General features: G+C 46.7%; 1 protein-coding gene across 11 annotated transcripts in view; it reads right to left on the reverse strand.

Annotated features, from left to right (window-relative positions):
- The window catches only part of KTN1 (kinectin 1), a 187,246-nt gene extending 167,851 nt beyond the window's left edge, over positions 1–19,395 (reverse strand). For all 11 annotated transcript variants that reach the window (XM_073586046.1, XM_073586010.1, XM_073586073.1 and 8 more), the window contains exon 1: positions 19,247–19,395. The gene's annotated coding sequence lies outside the window, so the exon portion shown is untranslated. The remainder of the gene's footprint in view (positions 1–19,246) is intronic.
- Positions 19,396–19,822: the final 427 nt, after the last annotated feature.

The following is a 19,822-nucleotide window of genomic DNA, read 5'->3' on the forward strand; positions in this document are numbered from 1 at the left end:
TGCTCTGAAATCTGTCATCAGGTTTTTGCCACGTAATCTGAGGGCAACATGATAGAGACAGATACCCTGGTTCCAGGGATGTGTCACTTACTGGGCTACTTGCTGTAGTTTTGATAAAAATCACTAGAGGACTAGTAAACCTGCTGCTATTTAGTCCTTTAAATTCATGAGCTCTATATAACCCCACCCCCACCACTGTGTGCATAGGCAGAAAGCTGCCAATCAGTGGTGGGGGTGGGGTTATACAGAGCTCAGCAAAGGATCTGCAGCTGATAAAATTTTTTACCAAAACTGCAGCAAGCAGCCAAGTAAGTGATACATCGCAGGAATCAGCGTCTCTGCCTCTACATTATACTGTTCTCAGGTACGTTAGAAAAAAAAAAAAAAACCTGGCGACAGATAGCTCTTAAAAGACACCTATTACATTGAATATTCAATCCAATAATTGGGGTAGCCTCAATTAGTAATTAGCTCTGTATGTTAACTCATACAGGAAACCATCCCAATCACAGGGACCGCCCACTGGACTCCTATGTACAGAACCAGTAAGGGTTTGGTTTTAGGAAAAAAAAAATAGCAAAATTATGCTAAAAAATCCCCCCCCCCCCAAAAAAAAAAAAATGAAATATAATAACAAAATAGAAATAAAATAAAAATATATAAATATATATTTATTGTGTGTGCATGTATACGTTTTGGCTTCAAATTGGGTTTTCATCTAAGAACCCATAATTAGCACAATATGCAAGAATCACAGACATCAAGAAAATTAAAGAGGACTAGATTAGGGGATAAACTTAGCCATGATCTGTTTATTCCCCGACATCCCACACATGGGCGGCTATAAAGGGAAGCGCGCACATTTTTTTTTGTCTTCCCCATTCTATTAGGATGAGTAAGAGTGCGAATGAACCTACACGCTCTTCACGCTGCGGTCACAATCTGACAGTCCTAAATCAATCCTAGTATCAAAAATTACTACAAAAATAGGATAGAAAGTTAAAATACTTGTGCGACACAGTAATTTTAGTTTTTTCACCACTAAGTTCTGACAGTTTAATGGAAATAGATCTGCGGGTGCGCCAGAAACCCACAATCCTCCCCATCACCTTATTTTAGGGCTTTTATATTTTTTAATAAGCCCCTTGGGGCAAAATTATACTCGATTACTGAGCAGTATTTTATTGAACATTTTGTAGTGCTCAGACAGAAATCTCATACTATATAGCTCAGTGCAGTGATTCCCAACCTTACTATGTTTCCAATCCTGGGGAGCCACTATGTAATTCCTTGCTTAAGGGAGCGGCAGGTAAAGCCCTTATTCAAATCAGTGTTTGGTATACAAGCCAGGTCCATTACATTATGTTGGGGTTTTTTGTGAACTCGCTAAAGAGAATAGGAAAAATTGGAAAAACGACCAATTCTGGTCTGTTTTGCAGACAGAACTCGTCTATTCAAGTGAATGGGTTGGCGAAAACGTAGCGGTAAATGGATGGCATCCATGTGTTTTTCCACTTTTCCTGGACTAGTAGCGAAGAGACTCTTGAGAAACCTCCATTCAATATTTGTACGAGGGGAAACAGATGATACAGGGATGCGAAGATTTTCACATGATGGCAAATAACAGTCTCCAGCCAGGAATTCACTATGAAGTGGAATTGAAAGAAGAATAGAAAAAGCCAAAAAGAGCCTCACTAACTTCAAAGAAATTACTCCCTATTGGGTAATTTTCCCCTAATTAAATCTCTTAGTTTTCAGTAACAGTAATCATCCGATTCTCCCCTTTACTTTCAATAAAGCTTCTACCATTTTGATGCTGCAGAGTGTAAGGGTACCGTTACACTTAAAGATGCACCAGCGATCCCGACAACGATACGACCTAGTGCGTTGCTACATGATCGCTGGTGAGCTGCCAAACAGGCAGACTCACCAGCAATCAGGACCAGCAAGGACGCTGGTATCTAAGGTAAATATCGGCGCGGGTCACTTAGTTACCCGATGTGTGCCTTAGAAACCTGTGTGCTGATGCCGGGAGCTGCCAGCACGCAGGTTTCTAAGGTACACATTGGGTAACTAAGTGACGCGCGCCGCTTAGTAACCCGATATTTACATTAGAGACCAGCTCCCAGCGTCTGCTTAGAGCGCTGGGAGCGTCGCTGATCGTTGGCTCCCACTGCCACACGCAGCGATGCGCACTGGCCAGCGGGAGGGCAACGATCAAAAAATGGCCCATGACGATCATGAACGGTCAGCGATACTGGGCAGGGGGCCCGGTCGCTGATGTGTGTCACACACAGCGGTTTCGCTGGCGAGATCGCTGTGGCGTCACAAAATCAGCGATCTCGCTGTGTGTGACGGGGCCTTAGTCTAAAGGCCCCGTTACACATAACGATGTCCCAGCAATCGGACATGGATGGGATCGCTGGGACATCGTTAGACAGCCCTTCCAGCAATCAGGACCAGTGAGCAAGCTGGTTTCCAATGTAAACAGCAGGTATCTAAGCCGCGTGGCTCTTGAATACCCGCTGTTTACCCTAGAAACCAGCGTGCACACTGGTTTCCAACATAAACATCGGGTAACTAAGAGCCGTGCGGCTCTTAGTTACCCAATGTTCACTTTAGAAACCAGCGTCGCTGATCGCTGGTCTCTCGCTGCCACACGCAGCGATGCGTGCTGGCCAGTGGGAGACCAGCGACGAAAGAAATGTCCCAGGACAAATCGAGCACGATCAGCGATACCCGGCAGGGGGGCCGGTCGCTGATCCCCATCACACACAGCAATGTCGCTGGTGAGATCGCTGTGGCATCACAAAATCAGCGATCTCGCTAGCGAGATCGCTGTGTGTGACGGGACCTTTAGGGTATGTGCACACGTTGCAGATTAGCCTGCAGAATTTTCTTTAGAGAATCTGCATGTCTTGGCAAAATGCTTTCGGTTTTCAAGCAGAATTGAAGCGGATTTTAATGCATTTTTGCTGTGCAGATATGTTTGGTGGTACTGGGAATGGATTTGGTCTCTTAACTTCCTCCATTATGTTTCTGGAGGGAGGAGAGGAGAGGGAGAGAGAGAGAGAGAGGAGAGAAGAGAAGGAAAAAGGGAAAGAAAGAGAGAATACATGTGCCAGACTGGAAACCTGGGCTGTGGAGTCGGTAAGCCAAACCTGCGACTCCGACTCCCACACATATTGCTTTTATTTAAGTGAAAAATTTATTGTAGTACAATGTGAACCTCAGACATTTAATCATTTTTATGATCCAATAATCAAGATATTTAGATAGAACAGAATATATATTGGTGTACTACCCGGTTTTCATTCTTTTTGGTACAGATACGATATGGATAGACAGATATGGATAAATGGATATATAGATAGAGCAGATTTCTAATCTGCTTTTGCTATTGAAAACATTATCTATGAGCTCAAAAACCTTTCAGGTGATGCAGTTTTTTAAAAAGATGATCAGCTTTTGCAGCTGAAAAACGTATCCTCAAAAAACACAGGAAAAACGCTGTGCGTGAATGTAGCCTTAGATCAGGAATAGAACAGTCATTTATAGGACATTTCATAACTTTCCCAAACTCCTATGAAAAAATATTCAGCACATCCTGCATTGAATTACTGTACACAATTTATTATATATTTTAGGAGTCGGAGTCGGTCCATTTTATACCGACTCCAACTCCACCAAAATGAGCACCGACTCAGACTCCACGACTCTGACTCCACAGCCCTGCGGAAACACTGCTGCAGAGCCACAAAAAGAATTAACACGCTGCCGGAAAAAAAAACCGCTGCAAATCTGCACGGAGTTTTCCGCAGCATGTGCACAGCAATTCTTAATTTCCCATTCACTAACATTGGTTGTGCACTACACTGCGGATGTGATGCAATTCCGCGCGTCCAAAAACGCTGCGGATCAGCATCAAAGTCCACAACATGTGCACATAGCCTTATCTAGTCAAATGATAGGAGGAAAAAAATAGTTACAAATCAGTCAAAGCCTGATGTGTCTCTCTTCTCTTAGAGACAGCAGGACAGAAAGTGAGGGGGTTGTATACAGATCTCCACAGTGCAGACAGGGGAGAAGGCATGTAAAGGCTCACGGAGGGCGGAGAAGACATGCTATAATAAGTGCACAATAGAAGCTGTACTGATGACTGTGGGAAAGGGAAAGTTCTTGGGGTTGATTATTATGTTATAACTTTCATGCTTGTATTTTCTGGAGAATGTTCAATAAAAATTCTGATAAAAAAAAATATAAACTGTACTGACATAAGGGTTAAAGACAAAAGTAGCGACCTGGATACACAGAGCTCAGATACAACCTATTTTCCTGGGAGAGAGAATCCCATAAGAAAAAAAAAGTTGAAATTTGGATCAGGTTGCAAATTGCCCATCAGATGGCTTGAAAATGAATGAAGGAATGAAGATTACAGTCAAACTTTAAACCACTAATTTCCCCCATATCAATATTCCTTTACCTCTATACACATTAGACAGCAGTCAGCCACTCTTCTGGCTAATCGACAAACAGCCTCTCAATTCCAATCCCCATACACAAGCACGCTCAGGTCAGCTAAGAGTACATGTCTTCTCAATAGTGGCAGAGAGAGAACAAAAGTGGGTTCGGATTAGGAAACTCACACACCATGACTGCAGCATTACTTTATTGTCCAACGTGTGCCTATAAGCAGACAAAGGTCTTCTTCTCTCTGCTGTATACATCCAGACCCATCAGCAATGGCGACGTTAAATCTGTGGGGGCGATCCCTTTTGTTGAGGGTTACAACACCAGCAATAAAAACTTGTGCTTCCCAGCGCTTTATACACAAACATGCTGCACCCGACCAACAATACTAATATAAAACAGGCTCACAAATTAATTACCCCCCACATACGGGACCTGTACCCCACCGAGGTTGTGAATGGCACCCAACACATCCGATTCCGTGGCAATGTTTTTCTTGGCGGTCGCTATTGAATGACATTTGCTGCTTCATTGAGAAACACCTTCTGAAAACATTGGACACTTGCCAAGACCAAAAGGTTGGAGGCTGCAGAAAACCTTCACATGAGCAGATAACATTCCAGATTTCACATCCTTTCTTGAAAAAAAATAAATAAAAATAAGAGAAATGCTAGCCAGCTACAGAAAACCTGCGCCTCCTCGGCGGGCTTGTCTACTCTCCTGTGTGTCTAGCCAACCCGAAAAAATAACATTATGACGGCTAGAATGCAAAAGAGGCAAAAATCAAAAAAACCACGTTATCTCCCCAATGGATAGGCAATATCAGATTGCTGCTGGGAACCCCACCGATCATCAGCAAAGACTCTGGGCAGCTTAGACACACCTGCTGCTCCATTCCAAGCTGATCATGCAACAGATTTCACAATACATGGTGCATAAATTATGTATATATTAGACCAGATGACACTGATGTCCTTTCTTTCCATTTCAGGCATCCAATTTTAGAATAAAATAGCCCAAGAGTCCAAGTGTATTCATTGTCTGCCCATCCAGCCAAAAACTGCAGCTTGCACTGAGCAGTGAGATTGCAGCAGGGATGAGGGACACTGAGGCGCTGTCAATCAGACTAGGTGAATAGAAAAGGAGTGTAAACCTTTTTAAAAGTATTTATACAGACATTCAGACAAGTATAACAGCCTCATTAGGTCAAAGAGATTTAATGCAGATTGTATTGTAAAGCCTGGCAACACTGATGAAGGGAGCTGTGCTCAACTCTGCGATCTTGGGGTAAACTTCATGGGCAATTTGCCACGTTATTTAGCTCCTCCTGCATGCAGTCTTGTCCCCTACTCTGATGATCGGTGGGACCGACACAAATCTATTATCATTTATCCAGTGGCTAGGTGACTTGTTTAGCTCTATATAACCTATATAAGCCAGTGCAACGACCAGCTGATTGTAACCAGGCGCTACATGAGCTTGGTGCTTAATGTACCTACCATAGTATTGCCACCTAGTGGTGAAATTGTCATGAAGACCACTCAGCCATATCTTTCATAAATGTTGACTAGTCTATGCAAGTTCCAAGCAAGCGACGAAGTAGAGGAACTACGCCCCGATATTTGGAGAAATAATTGCTTGATAATAGTCATAGTACTTGGCAACCTTCTAGAGAACGAGGCCATGGCACCATAGTTCCTTGGCAACCTTCTGTAAGAGAACGAGGCCACGGCACCACACTGGATGACGTGACACCAAGCACAGCATCCACTATGGAGGGCAGGAAGGATTTCTATAAATAGCGAAGTTATACCGGATTTAGAACGGGCGAATGTCCAGTATGATCATCAGCTCCATCATCATCCAACAGGTTACAACATGGTGGACGACACAGAAAACATGAGTCATACACCTACAAGGCATATCGAATTTTCAGTGACTTCTTGTTATGTAGATATCGATGGCCTATTCTTAAGTTAGATCACTCACCGTCAGATCGGTTCGGGGTCCACACCTTAGGCCGGTTTCACAGATCTGATATTTACGGTCCTGACACCAAACTCAACAGCCTCATATGCCCACGGCTGGTCTGTGCGGACCCATTTAATCTGCCTGATAAACGGGAAAGAGCGTTCCCAGGATTCGTAGTTTCTGGATGACAGATCTGATTAAATCATTCGTGGCAGCTCATCGTCCTGTGTATAAAAGACGTGCTGCCGATCACATTATGTTCTTTGTAACACAACGATCGTTTTACCAATCGTTCTGTGTGCATCGAAGTTCGGCACGGCACAGTCTGTGGCTGTTCGACAGCCACAACACCTAGAGGGATTGTTTAACAAAGACAATCCCGGCATGTATTACGCCTGTCGAACAGCCACGAGACATGCAGCCATGGGGACTCAAACATACTTTTAAAGCATGTTTGCTCACTAAGCCTGTTTCACACTTCCGCTCTTTGACGGGAGGCCAAATCCATCAGAGCGGTTAAAAACGGATCCGCGCCAATCGGATGCCAGCGGATTCGTGTTTTGACCGCTTCTGCTGGAGTCGGCTTGCGAGGTAAATTTAAAGGAATGAGAGAGAGAGAGAGAGAGAGAGAGAGAGAGAGAGAGAGAGAGAGAGAGAGAGAGAGAGAGAGAGAGAGAGAGAGAGAGAGAGAGAGAGAGAGAGAGAGAGATTTTTGCGGCTCCCGAAACAGCATTTCATGGTTAAAATGCTTCCCGTAATAAAGCTTCCGGGCATGCGCACATCGAGATAGCGGACCGTCAAAGAAAAAAAACGTTGCAGGGTCCGTCTCATCCGTCCGGGAGATGCTAAAATCTTGGTGGATCCGTCAAAAAACGGATGGGATGGACAACTGTCAGTCAAGATCCGCCACTAATGCAAGTCTATGGGGGGAAAAAAACGGATCCGCCCCTTTTTTGGCAGATCAGTTTTTTTCAAAAATTGGTGGATTTTGACTGACGTCAAAAAAACGGAAGTGTGAAACAGACCTTACCAGCCAGAACCTTTCCCATCAGACGAGGTCCAGCACAGCCCGGCTAACACTTCCGGTCTGTCGTAGACTTACCTTTGACACTTTCTCCGACACTGTGAGCCCACCAAAAAAATACATCCAAATTTTGTAGCAAATTTCTGGCAGATGTGAAATCTTGCCCAGACTCGTCAACCTGCATTAATCGGAGTGATAACTATTACAAAAGTCTACATTTTAGCTAAGAATTACACAGTACTGATAAACCTGCCCCATTTGTTCCTTGCTACATAATAGCAGTATGGCAGGACATGGTTGGCGCTACATGGCGGGACATATAAGAAAAGTCACAGCGGGTAAGTGAGGTTCACGCTATAAAAAAAATGGCATCAGAAGGCGACTACATCCGCATTAAGCAGAAATGTGATGAACTAGGCCACCTGTACCGCAGGTTACTGCCTGTCTGGCCCTTCCCTAGAAATACCTTGCAGACAAGCTATGCCTTTTCCAATCACCTGCCCACACCCGAATTCTCTGCAACACGTGTGTCAATTAAGACAAGTGCCGGTAACTTAATAAAGGACCATCAAACATGGTGGCATGGAGTGGCGTCCCCCCTACTGCCCCAGCAGGGCCAGCTGTCAGACAAGCCCTGGTTATTAGCACTGTTAGGACACGATTGGCTAAGACTGTGACTCCAGCATTGAAGGAAAGCAAATAAATGGGGGGGGGGTGGATTGGCTTTTTAAAAGTTTTTTTTTTTTTTTTTAATTATCTATTTAGCAAGATTTTTATTAATTGGTGGCTTTTCAATGAATGTGCAGATACCCTTAACGGTGCCCAGGGGATAGCGCCTCTTCCTGTGCAGAGAGACAAGTCTTACATGCCAGTGTAAAGAGACTTCTAGGCCATGCAATGCTCCTCTGGGAAATTAAATATGCACATTGCCTCCAAGTAACCCCTTTGACCCTAATCCGAGGCCTATCATGCAGCCAAAAATCAGATCTTAAGTCTTGCACTGAGGAGGGACAATACACCGAAACAAGCAACAGGAGGCAAACTGTGCAACGTTTCTAATGTAGCCCAATTGCAAAAATAGGTTTTAACCCTAAATAAATGAAATTCAGGGGGAAAAAAAAAAAAAGGGTGAACACTCTCTTTAATGTTGATGAAAATGAAATGATGGTTTGTCATATAAAAACTTAAGGAACAATCGTTATAGCCGACTAATCGCAGAATGTGATAGTCTTTTCCTGAAATAACGGAACCGCTGCCTGGGGAGGGGAGGGGAGAGAGAGAGAATTTTCAGCCTCCAGAACAGGGTTTAGGGTTAAATTTGCGGCCGAGGCAAATCCTCCGGGCATGCGCAATGTAAAATGCGGATCCTGCCGCCCGAAAAAACGTTGCATTGTCCGTCCAGGCATGTCGGCGGACGCCAAAATTTTGGCGGATCTGCAAAAAAAACGGATCCAACGAATGGCCATCCGTCAAGATCCGCCGGTAATGCAAATCATTGGGAAAAAAAACGGATCCGCCAAGCAAAATGGCGGATCCGTTTTTTTTTGCAAAATGGCGGATTTTGACTGATGGGGAATAACGGATGTGTGAAACAGGCCTAACACAATACACACTGAACTGAGTGTGTACGAGGGTCTAAAAATGCAAGTGGTTCAACAATTTAAGGCTAAGTGCACACGCTGTGGATTGGTCTGCGGATTTTTTATCTGCGGAACCACAGGTAAAGTGACCTGCGGTTTATCACCTCTACAATGGAGGAGATGGTAAACCGCAGCAGAATCCGCAGAAAAGAAGTGACATGTCATTTCTTTCTGCGGATTCAAAACCGCAGCTTTTCCGCAGTTAAAAATCCGCAGCATGTGCACAGCAGAATGTAAATCCCATAGGATAACATGTTACTGTACACGGTCTGCAGAACGGCTGCAGATCCGCAGCGTGTGCACATAGCCTTAAGGGGTTTTCTGGTTCCAGAAAACTCATCCCCAGCTTATTTTAAAAAAAAAAAAAAAGTAACAAGAACTGTGCTTTCCTCACTCTCCCAGGGACTAGCGCTGAGTCTCCGCCGCTCCTTCTGGTGCCTGTTATTGACATCACGTATCGGAAGCACTGCAGCAAGTCCGCAAGCTCTGCTACTCAGCCCGAATTGTCGGTGTGAGCCACAGAGCTCACCAGCACTGGTGATATGACCTCAACGCTGAAAACAATAACAGACATACGGAACATTGGCGGACCTGGGGAGGTTGAGGCAAGCACCTTTTTTTTAATTTAATATACTGCTACAGGGGAGCAGGAGTTTTCTGACACTGGAGAACCCCTTTAATGAGAGCCATGTGCGCGGCTTTTCACTAAGGTGAACGAGCACCCTTGAGTTCACATTGGGCGTTTTTTCAGCTTTTTTTCTGCAGCAAAAAAGCAAGTTTTCTAGGTTTTTCACTGCGGTTTTGACATGCTAGATTTGTCTCTTGTGCATGCTGAAAAAGCTTAGTGTTGAAAAAAAAAAGTCCTATTCTACAGAATCAAGCTTTGGCACAAGAAGCCCAGCACAAACCTAATAACTGCAATTTTTTTTACATTTTTTCACCACGCATGCATTTTAATGGGTGAAAAATGCTGAAAGAAGTGACATGCTCCATTGTGCAAAAAGCCATGCAAAGCGCAAAATCCTGATGTAAAAAATAAACAAGCTGTATGCATGGGATTTCTGAAATCTCAGACTTTGCTGGTAAACACTGGTTAAAATTTGCATTAAAAATGCCTAAAAAAGGCCTTGTGTGAGCTTAGGCTTTACATTCACCACTTGTGTCTTTCCAAACCAATGGGCTGCGCATAATATCACAGGCAGATAGAAAGATTACTGTGGAGGAGCTTTCCAGCAGCTCTCTGATCTTGGGAGCGGAGAGGCGTCCTCATGGTATGATATTTACCACCATTTATTCTTCTGTTGCAAGTGGAAACTCTCTGAAGAGCAGTGAATCAGTGCAGGGCCGGAGTACGTTTACTCACTAGTCCAAACCAAACACCGTCCGCATGGAGCATTTAGTGGTTTCAGGGTGACCACACTTCACTGCATGCAAAAACTAATACATGTCAGAGAGCGTGCCAGCTGCGAGAAAGCGACAAAATGGCATAAGTAATGGCACAGGGCGGAACGGCTGGTACTCCTCTGGCTGATAACTTTGTTTTCCAAGCAGGAAAACATTAACTGTAATTTTCCTCTCCCTCCCAAAAATGTGGAGCAAAAAAAAAAAAAAAAAAGGATTAAAGTCAGAGCTTTGAACTCATACCTTCAGCAGTAGAATATGAAGAGGGAATTAATTTACAATCCTCTAACATGATCAGTCATTCGTCATTGCACAAAAATAAAGTAACAGACTTACCGCCAGCGGGGACCCGACCGGCAGACTTACCGCCAGCGGGGACCCGACCGGCAGACTTACCGCCAGCGGGGACCCGACCGGCAGACTTACCGCCAGCGGGGACCCGACCGGCAGACTTACCGCCAGCGGGGACCCGACCGGCAGACTTACCGCCAGCGGGGACCCGACCGGCAGACTTACCGCCAGCGGGGACCCGACCGGCAGACTTACCGCCAGCGGGGACCCGACCGGCAGACTTACCGCCAGCGGGGACCCGACCGGCAGACTTACCGCCAGCGGGGACCCGACCGGCAGACTTACCGCCAGCGGGGACCCGACCGGCAGACTTACCGCCAGCGGGGACCCGACCGGCAGACTTACCGCCAGCGGGGACCCGACCGGCAGACTTACCGCCAGCGGGGACCCGACCGGCAGACTTACCGCCAGCGGGGACCCGACCGGCAGACTTACCGCCAGCGGGGACCCGACCGGCAGACTTACCGCCAGCGGGGACCCGACCGGCAGACTTACCGCCAGCGGGGACCCGACCGGCAGACTTACCGCCAGCGGGGACCCGACCGGCAGACTTACCGCCAGCGGTGTGCACGGCTACCTGGCTGTGAAAGGAATTGCGGCCCACCTAAATTCACTTGCAAGTGTACAGAGTGGGTGGCCGGGTAATCCTATGTAGGAATAATCAATGATGGGTTCACAGCTTTAAATTAGCGCTGCACCTGTTTAATTCTCCTTATCAGTGGAGGTCCCAGAGATCGGGTTAGCATTATACACCTTTAAAATTGTCCCAAGTGGGCTGCCCCCTACTGAGCTGGAGGGGGTTTTCCTCAACAAGGCAATGCTTTTTAGTGCAATAGACCCACACACGATAATCCCTAGTGGGGTTCTCCTTTATATCATATACCCACCAAAAAAGGGGGGACATCCTTATGGCAGCAGCCACTGCCGGGTACTGCAGAGCAGCTACTACAGTTTTGTTCCTTCAGCCAGGTCATCAACATGTTGTGCCCGGACCACCCCATTAAGGATGCCTTAGCCAAGAAGGATTCATATTTTACATTCATGGTATCTGCATGTCAGAAAAGAAGGCAATCTGCCTCCGGCTGAAGGTCATGTTCAATATCAATGGTGGCCCCAGCTGGGAGACCATCAGGAGCCTGCCATCACACATGAAGATTTAGGACCCCTCTGGAGAGACGTGGAGCACGGAGGTTGCTCCTATTAAATATACAGGATACTCACAAAGGAACGAAGGGTGATAACTGGCATCGGAAACAAAGTGGCGTTAAACATGATGTAAGCAAATATAATTCTATACACACAAGTGAGCCGATGTGTGCACAGCGGACAGAAGCGGAGGGCGCTTGGAATATCGCTGATGTGTACACAGACGTTGCCTGGGGTGTCACAGTCATAAAGTTTTGGCATGTGCTCGTTATTCCTGTTGGCTCATTCAGTCCTATGTCAATTTAACCCTTCTGTAAAAGCCACTTCCCACACCCAGACATTACAGGAACTCTACAAAGCCTAGCCACCGTTCTACTAAAATCATTCCCAGCACAGGGGATTACTTGTGGATAAGTGGGAGGTCCAACTAATTATCCAGCAGCCAGATCCCTTCAAAACCTGGGATCATATAAAAAGATTAGGAAAAGAGCGCTCCCCTATTGCACAGAAATATAAGTATTTTTCTTCCAAAAACTAGCGCCACCCCTGTCCTGGGGGTTGTGTCTGGTACGGCAGCTCAGCGCAAAAGATCTGTAATGGCACACAAAGCCAGGTTATGCTAACCCTATAGGGAGATGTATACTTTTGCAACAATTTATTATAAGGTCAATGCATTGTGAATAAAACATGAATCAACTGTGCAAAACATGCGATTGTGCCACCAGCTCCTATGTAGAGCCATGTGTTAAAAGCAAAAAAAGCTTTTTTTTTTTTCTTTCTTTTTTTTTACCCCTTTATCATTTTCTCTAACTCTACTCTCGTAGGCATGATCAGATCCTTACATCAGATTGGATATTACTTGAGCACTACTTGAAAAAAAAAAATCTACATAATGCTGTGACCAACAAGACTGGCCAATAATCGGGGAAAGCCTAATCGGCCCGTGCAGAAAAAGTGCCGGCAAACACTCGTTCGTCGGATGCAATACAAATTAAAAAATTTTTTTTTTTCCAGCAACACGTCATCCAGTGGATTTGGGAAAAAAAAAATTATATTTTATGCGCACAGAACGATCATATTAAAGATTGTTCTGTGCACTTCTGCCCAGTGCACAAAGTAGAGGAAGGCCTGTTAGTACAACCACTAAAAATCATGGGCGAGCTGGGTGACTGCTGAAAAATGACTACAGAAAATAAAAGAAAAAAAAAAAAAAAAAAAAAGGAACTAGAACAACAGGTCCAATACTTTTGTACTTTACCCCCAGCAGACACTCCTCTGGGTGCGCCACGCCTGGGAGTGTCAAAGTCGTGGAAGATTGCTAGATAATATAAAAGGGACAGGTAACACGTGAACGCATACAGGTTACCCCAGGATCAGTACCAGAAACAGAGGGTGCAGTCAGACGGCTGTAAAAATCGGGCCGAGATCAGACGGTAATGCACGGACTGGCCGGCGGCTCTCCTGACCAGTGCATGACATATATTTCTATGCCGCTGTCACGCTTGGGTGGGTAGAGCCGCCAGCCAGTCCGATCTCGGTCCGACTTACAAGGCCGCCTGACTGCACACTTAGAGGCATGATGGGATTCTCTGACAACTGATCAGTAGTATATGATCTGGGAGGGCGTCAGAAATACCACCCACAACGCGAAACCTCAAATCAGAACAACTTATTAGATTCTGAAATTTCAATAACCCTGGAAGGGTTGGAAGGTACAGAAACTACTTATAGGAAAGGTCAGAGTCCCGATATTAAGGACCAAAAAGTGTGCTAGCTACCTGTAGTGCCTCCAATGTAGCCTGCAGCCCACCAGGGTCGTTATCACTCTGTTCTCATCATATATCATTAGTAAATTAGGGAATTGTCCGTTAGGTCCATGTGGTGCCGCCAGTTTCCTCCCACAATCCAAAGACATACTGATAGGGAGTCTAGACTGTGAGCCCCAATGGGGACAGTGATGATGATGTGTGCAAACTGTAAAGCGCAGGGGAATATGTTAGTGCTATATAAAGAAAAGAAAATAAAGATTATTTATTAAAGACTACAATAAAAAAGAAATATTTACTGTATGTGAGAACAGCCAGCGCCCCAAGGGAAACTCCTGAGGAAGCGGGGATCTGACTTTAGGGTCACCATTCACAGGGATAGTCACCCAGCTTTCCCACCAGTGATAAGCCCCCCGACTCTGGGTAGAGTACTATACAGCGGTCTCTGTAAGGGTAGGTTCACAAAACTGATTTCTAAACATATGAGAAAAACAGACTGGCTATTCTGATCAGTGTCATCAGTTATTCTTGTAAATGGAAAGACCCCCCCCCCCAAACAATCCTCCCCATTGTTCATTCTGTCAGTCTGTGAAAACGGGACCACGCTCACATGTCATCGGAGTGCGGGCCGATTGTGTTTCCGGACCCATAGAATTTGCATTGCCAATTTTGCTCTAACCCTATGGGTCAAATTAGACACCTTGGTCCAAGAAAATAAAAAATAATCGGACACGTCCACAGCAGCATATCTGAAAACCACAGATAGAACTTATACAAAAAAAATCTGTTGTGTGCAAAGCCCCAAGGCTGGTCATACAGGCAGGAACCCAACCTTTTTGGGGGGGAGGTAGCACTGATCAACTGCCCCAAAGAAGTCTTACAATGCTAGTCCAAACTCTGCCAGGTTCCTCTATTATTCCTCCTGGAACAAATCGGCAATCGTGCCTGCATTAGCATTTGCCTCCATACATACTACACTATCTCACAGGAGATGAAAGTGCCAATACTACTGACGCCAGCTGACCTTAGGACACTTGAAAAAGTGGAAAATTCCTTTTAAAAAAAAAAAAAAAAAAAAAAAAAAAAATCAGAAAGGCTCACTACAACTGGGTAATTAAACCACAGTCTATCGTAAGCCCCCCTGACCTCAGCCTGGAGGTCTTCCTACTGACTTTCCTCTTTGTATACAAAGATTTCAGTTTCGGTTCCAAAGAATAATATAGAGAGTAACCCGAAGTCACGCAGGAAGCGGCCATACAAGAAACCTTAGAGGAAGGGAGGCCTGTGATGCAACCATGACGCCTGCCTGGTCTTCCAGGCACAGATGACAGGGCGAGCACACAAGTCTGGGTTCAGTAACCTTCAAAGCACCAGATGGCCGCGCGAGCACCAAGGAAGGAGACGCCCGAGGCCTTATACCCCCTATTAGATCAGACACCAACAGCCATCTAATGGCCTTTACAGATTTGGGTTTCCTCTAGCAAAGATTATAATTTCATAAGACAGAGAGGGTCTAGCGAGGGAAGGAGCCATCTGCCCCTTATGTAAGCCCTTTTTTGTGAATAGAGGCGTCTTTTTGCCCCGGTGCACAGTCGGCACCCATGCGTTATACTAAACCTGCTGCAAGGGGAAATTAACGTTTTGCTCATCTGTACCCCAGGGTGAAACAACCTGGCCCTAAACCAAAGTTTGATCAGGGCCCCCAGCTATTGTGCCATTATGGCAAAGGGGTCTTGGAGTTTGGGTGCGATCTCTGTACCCCCACACCCCACTAGGCAGCAGGTAAAGCTGTTAATGCAAAGGAACTCATTTCTGTTTTCTGATGATGGCACTCCAGATCTACAAAAGGAGGGGTACAATTTTATTTAATGAGGTGGGCATCCCAATCAACCTCACAAACTGGCAGCCATACCCTCCGATGACTCAGGCAATCCTATCAGCTTAGCAACCAGTCCCCAGATTTGGGCCTCCAAAATGTCTCGGTGCCAACTGTACAATCTATTTCCACCAAGACGTGGCCTCAGTACAAATAAAAGGACATGAAAGAGCATCACCAGCCAAGATTTAGACAGAGAAAGCAAAAAAAATGCCCGAAGATCCGGATTCTTGCAGGACCAGCGTCGAGTCACAGAAGGGAGCGATTAATAAATGAAGAGCCCGACAGTGACAAATCACCCCGAAATAATATGCCTGCACCGATACCGCTCCACTTTATTACGTCTCCATGACTGAACAGGTAACTGTGTCACAATACGCCGCCGTGCGGAAAGAGGCCGCGCCGTAAGCCATGTCCCCACCGGAGGGATAAGAACGCTCAGGGAAAGGAATGCAGTCCAGAGGTGACGCAACATTTAAAGGAGCCGCGAATCTAAAGTACAAAAGTACAAAAGTTGCTAAAAGATGAACGAACTGCAGATGTTATTCTCACCGATGCGTGGAAACGTATACCTCCTATTTCTTTACTTTGCGGCTACAGAGCCTTGTTCTTTGAAAATCTAAAGGGACAAGAGGTCAGACCCCAAGAAGTCAGTATGGACGGGGGGGGGGGGGGGGGGGCAGACCCCTATCTCTGAAATAACCCTTTAAAGCCAGGGTCAGACTTGCGAGTGCAATGCGAGAAACTTGCGTCTCAATACCCGGTTCGGACCGGAGCGTTCAGCTTCATACAAATACATGCAGCCGCACAATCCGGTCCCGAGTGCCAGCGGAAATGCAGGGTATTGAGGCGCGAGTTTCTCACATTGCACCCGCAAATGTGACCCCGGCTTAAGCCAGCCATACTCCTAAGGCTATGTGCATACGGTGCGGATTCTGCTGCGGATCCGTAGTGGATTTGGCCGCTGCGGATCCACAGCAGAACTGCAGGTGATGTACAGTACCATTCTAGCCTATGGGAAATGGAAACCGCAGTGCAGACGATGCAGATTTTTCCGCGCGGTTTTGCCTGCGGTTTCAAATCCGCAAAAAGAATTGACATGTCCATTCTTTTCTGCGGATTCCACTGCGGTTACCCATCTCCTCCATTGTGGAGGTGATAAACTGCAGGGCAAAACCGCAGAGCAATCCGCAGGGAAACGGCAGGTCTTTTGACCTGCAGATTTATCTGCGGATTTTGCAAACTCTGCACGTGAATCCGCAGTGTGTGCACATAGCCTTAAGGGTACTTCACAAAGAGAAATCGCTGAAACGTCAGAGGTTTTGTGACACAACAGCAACCTCGCCAGCGATCTCGCTACGTGTGACACATAGCGGCGACCGGCCCCCCGCTGCAATATTGCTGATCTTGCTCGAATGTCCTGGGCCATTTTTTGATCGCTGGTGTCCCGCTGGCCAGCACGCATCGCTGTGTTTGACGCCATAACAACGACGAGTGACCTCGTTGGCGACTCAGAACTCAGGCGTGATATTGCTTGGTCTTTTCAATGCCCCCTCAGCTCCAATTGGTGGTCTCAAATTAGGATCTCTGTAGGGTTTCCTTTTATAGTTCAGCTATCAATTATATGCAATCATAACATTTAACATGTACAGTTATAATAATGGCGTGTCCTCATGTTAGTGACTGTGGATCCACGAATAAATAGCACACTAGCGACTCAGACAGGGACGCTGACGCAAACTGCGCAGTGATAGCGCAGTAGTGGCCACCAATCGGAGCAGAGGGGAGTGGAAAAGGCAACGCTGAAGCACGCCTATCGAGGTCTGAGTCAGCAGAATAGCTGCTGTGTGACAAGGTCCCAACAACCGCCGAGGTCGTTATATGGATCACCGGATCATTGCTGCGTCGTTGAGTAGATCTGCCTGTGTGGCAGCTCACTAGCGACCATGTAGCGACGTACCAGCGATCCTTACCAGGTCGTATCATTGTCGGGTTCGCTGGAGCGTCGCTATGCGTAACGGTACCCTTACTCAGTCAAGACATTTGTCTTGAGCGTCCCTACATGTGTATATATCCACCGTGGGGAGAGGGGAGTAAGCAGATGCTTATCTCCAGGGGTAACAAAAGGATGGACATGTTAAAAGTCAACATGTCCTATCAGTATTTCCAGAATCTGCCTTTGTGGGGGGGAATAGACTCGGGGGAAGGGGCCTCCAGATACACAAGACACCCAGGCTCAGCCATAAAGCCATCTATAGACCCGGGAACCGATATTCCAAAACCAAGCCATTTAGTAATCTGGGTATGCTACGAGGAGAAGCAGCGGCTGCACAATGGCGACTGCTCGTGCCAAGTTTATCCTGCCCCAGCGCTACTCAGACGGCACAAACATTGGCGCACTGACGCGAGATTTGACCATTTTCAGAAACTGGTGCCTAATCTCACTTCTTCCACTACTGATCCAGCGGCGGATCTACCCACCTGCAGAATATACAGCATCGGACTCTATAGCCCCCGGGGGTCACCACCAAACTGCCCAAAATGCAGACCAGGAGCTGGTTACATAACGCCCCAACGTGTCAATGGCGTCAGGCCTGGATACGTGCACTGCAGAACTAGCCCTAATATCAAAGTGTTCCTGGGGGGTGGAAGGAGAGCATTAACCATTTTTTTCCTGGCTTGCATATTTTTGTTCTTTGCATCACTACAACTGCAAGAATCATCCGCTGCCCGGACTGTGCCAGGAGGGTAGTGCCCACCTCAGCCATAGAGAAAAAAAACAAGCAGCTGACGAGAACGGATACCCCCCCCCCCTCCCCTGCAATTACATGGGGATCTCCTGGATAGAAGGGTCCACAATGACAACGGTTTCCTTCTGGGACCCTCAGCGATTGGCGGAGATCTATGTGAACACCTGTATAATCTCCCTGCAGCGCCTCCACAGGAGAAGTCAGACATTACACAGCGTGCAGCACTTAAATCAATGAGCGGCAGGACGGGTCCTCCGGAAGGAGAAGCACCCCCAAAGTGACGATAAGCGGACCACCCCTATAAAAGACAGGGCGCATAAATAAAGGCAGCTGGTTGCCATGGAACCAAATTATGCTATTGACCTCATATAATGGGACACTATGCAGCATGCTACGCCCAGATACGGCCCGCTCCATTCAGAGGTGAGACCCCAGCAGAAAAATGGTTATACTGTGTGCCACATTTGTGGTGACAGAAAAAAAGAAGTGACCAGGTGACATGAAGGAGCTGTCCGCGCGGAGGTGACTGGGCCCTCAGCATACAGATAGGACAGCCGACCCGACTACGAGGAGGCATCACCATGGTCCTGAGTGACGGCCGGTCCTGGAGGAGAGGCCCCGCACGGCGCCCCTGCGGCCAGCCCCTCCGCAGCCCCCGGCCTGTGCTCTCCAGCCTCACCGCAGACGTGTCCGGAGAGCCGGGCGGCCGCTGGTGCGGGCCCGGCACATGGTGAAATCTCAGCCCGGCCGCCGCCATCCTCCCGCCGGAGAAGGAGCCCCTGCCCCTCCGCCCGCAGCTGCCGGACACTGCCCGGGAGAGCAGCCGCCACCCAGCCCGGCCCCCGGCTCACCTGTCCCGGGCCGCCGCTGCTCACTCTCCCTCCGGCCTGCTGGGTGTGCGGCCGGTCCCCGACACATCCAGGTCCTACACGGGAGGAGAAGGACGGGGAGAGGCGAGGGAGGAGCCGGGAGCGCAGCACGTCCGCCGCCCGGTCCTACTGCCGGCCTCTGCTGCGGGATACACCCGGCGTATTATACATGGATTATATATACAGCATGTTATACATACAGCGTATTATACATACAGCATATTATACATACAGCATATTATACATACAGCATATTATACATACAGCGTATTATACATACAGTATATTATACATACAGCATATTATACATGTATTATACACCCCACATATTATACATACAGCATATTATACATACAGCATATTATACATACAGCGTATTATACATACAGCATATTATACATACAGCATATTATACACCCCACATATTATACATACAGCATATTATACATACAGCATATTATACACCCCACATATTATACATACAGCATATTATACACCCCACATATTATACATACAGCATATTATACACCCCACATATTATACATACAGCGTATTATA

This window comes from Dendrobates tinctorius, unplaced genomic scaffold (genome assembly GCF_039654945.1).
Source record: "Dendrobates tinctorius isolate UK_male_01 unplaced genomic scaffold, ASM3965494v1 ptg000010l, whole genome shotgun sequence".
Classification (NCBI taxonomy): domain Eukaryota; kingdom Metazoa; phylum Chordata; class Amphibia; order Anura; family Dendrobatidae; genus Dendrobates; species Dendrobates tinctorius.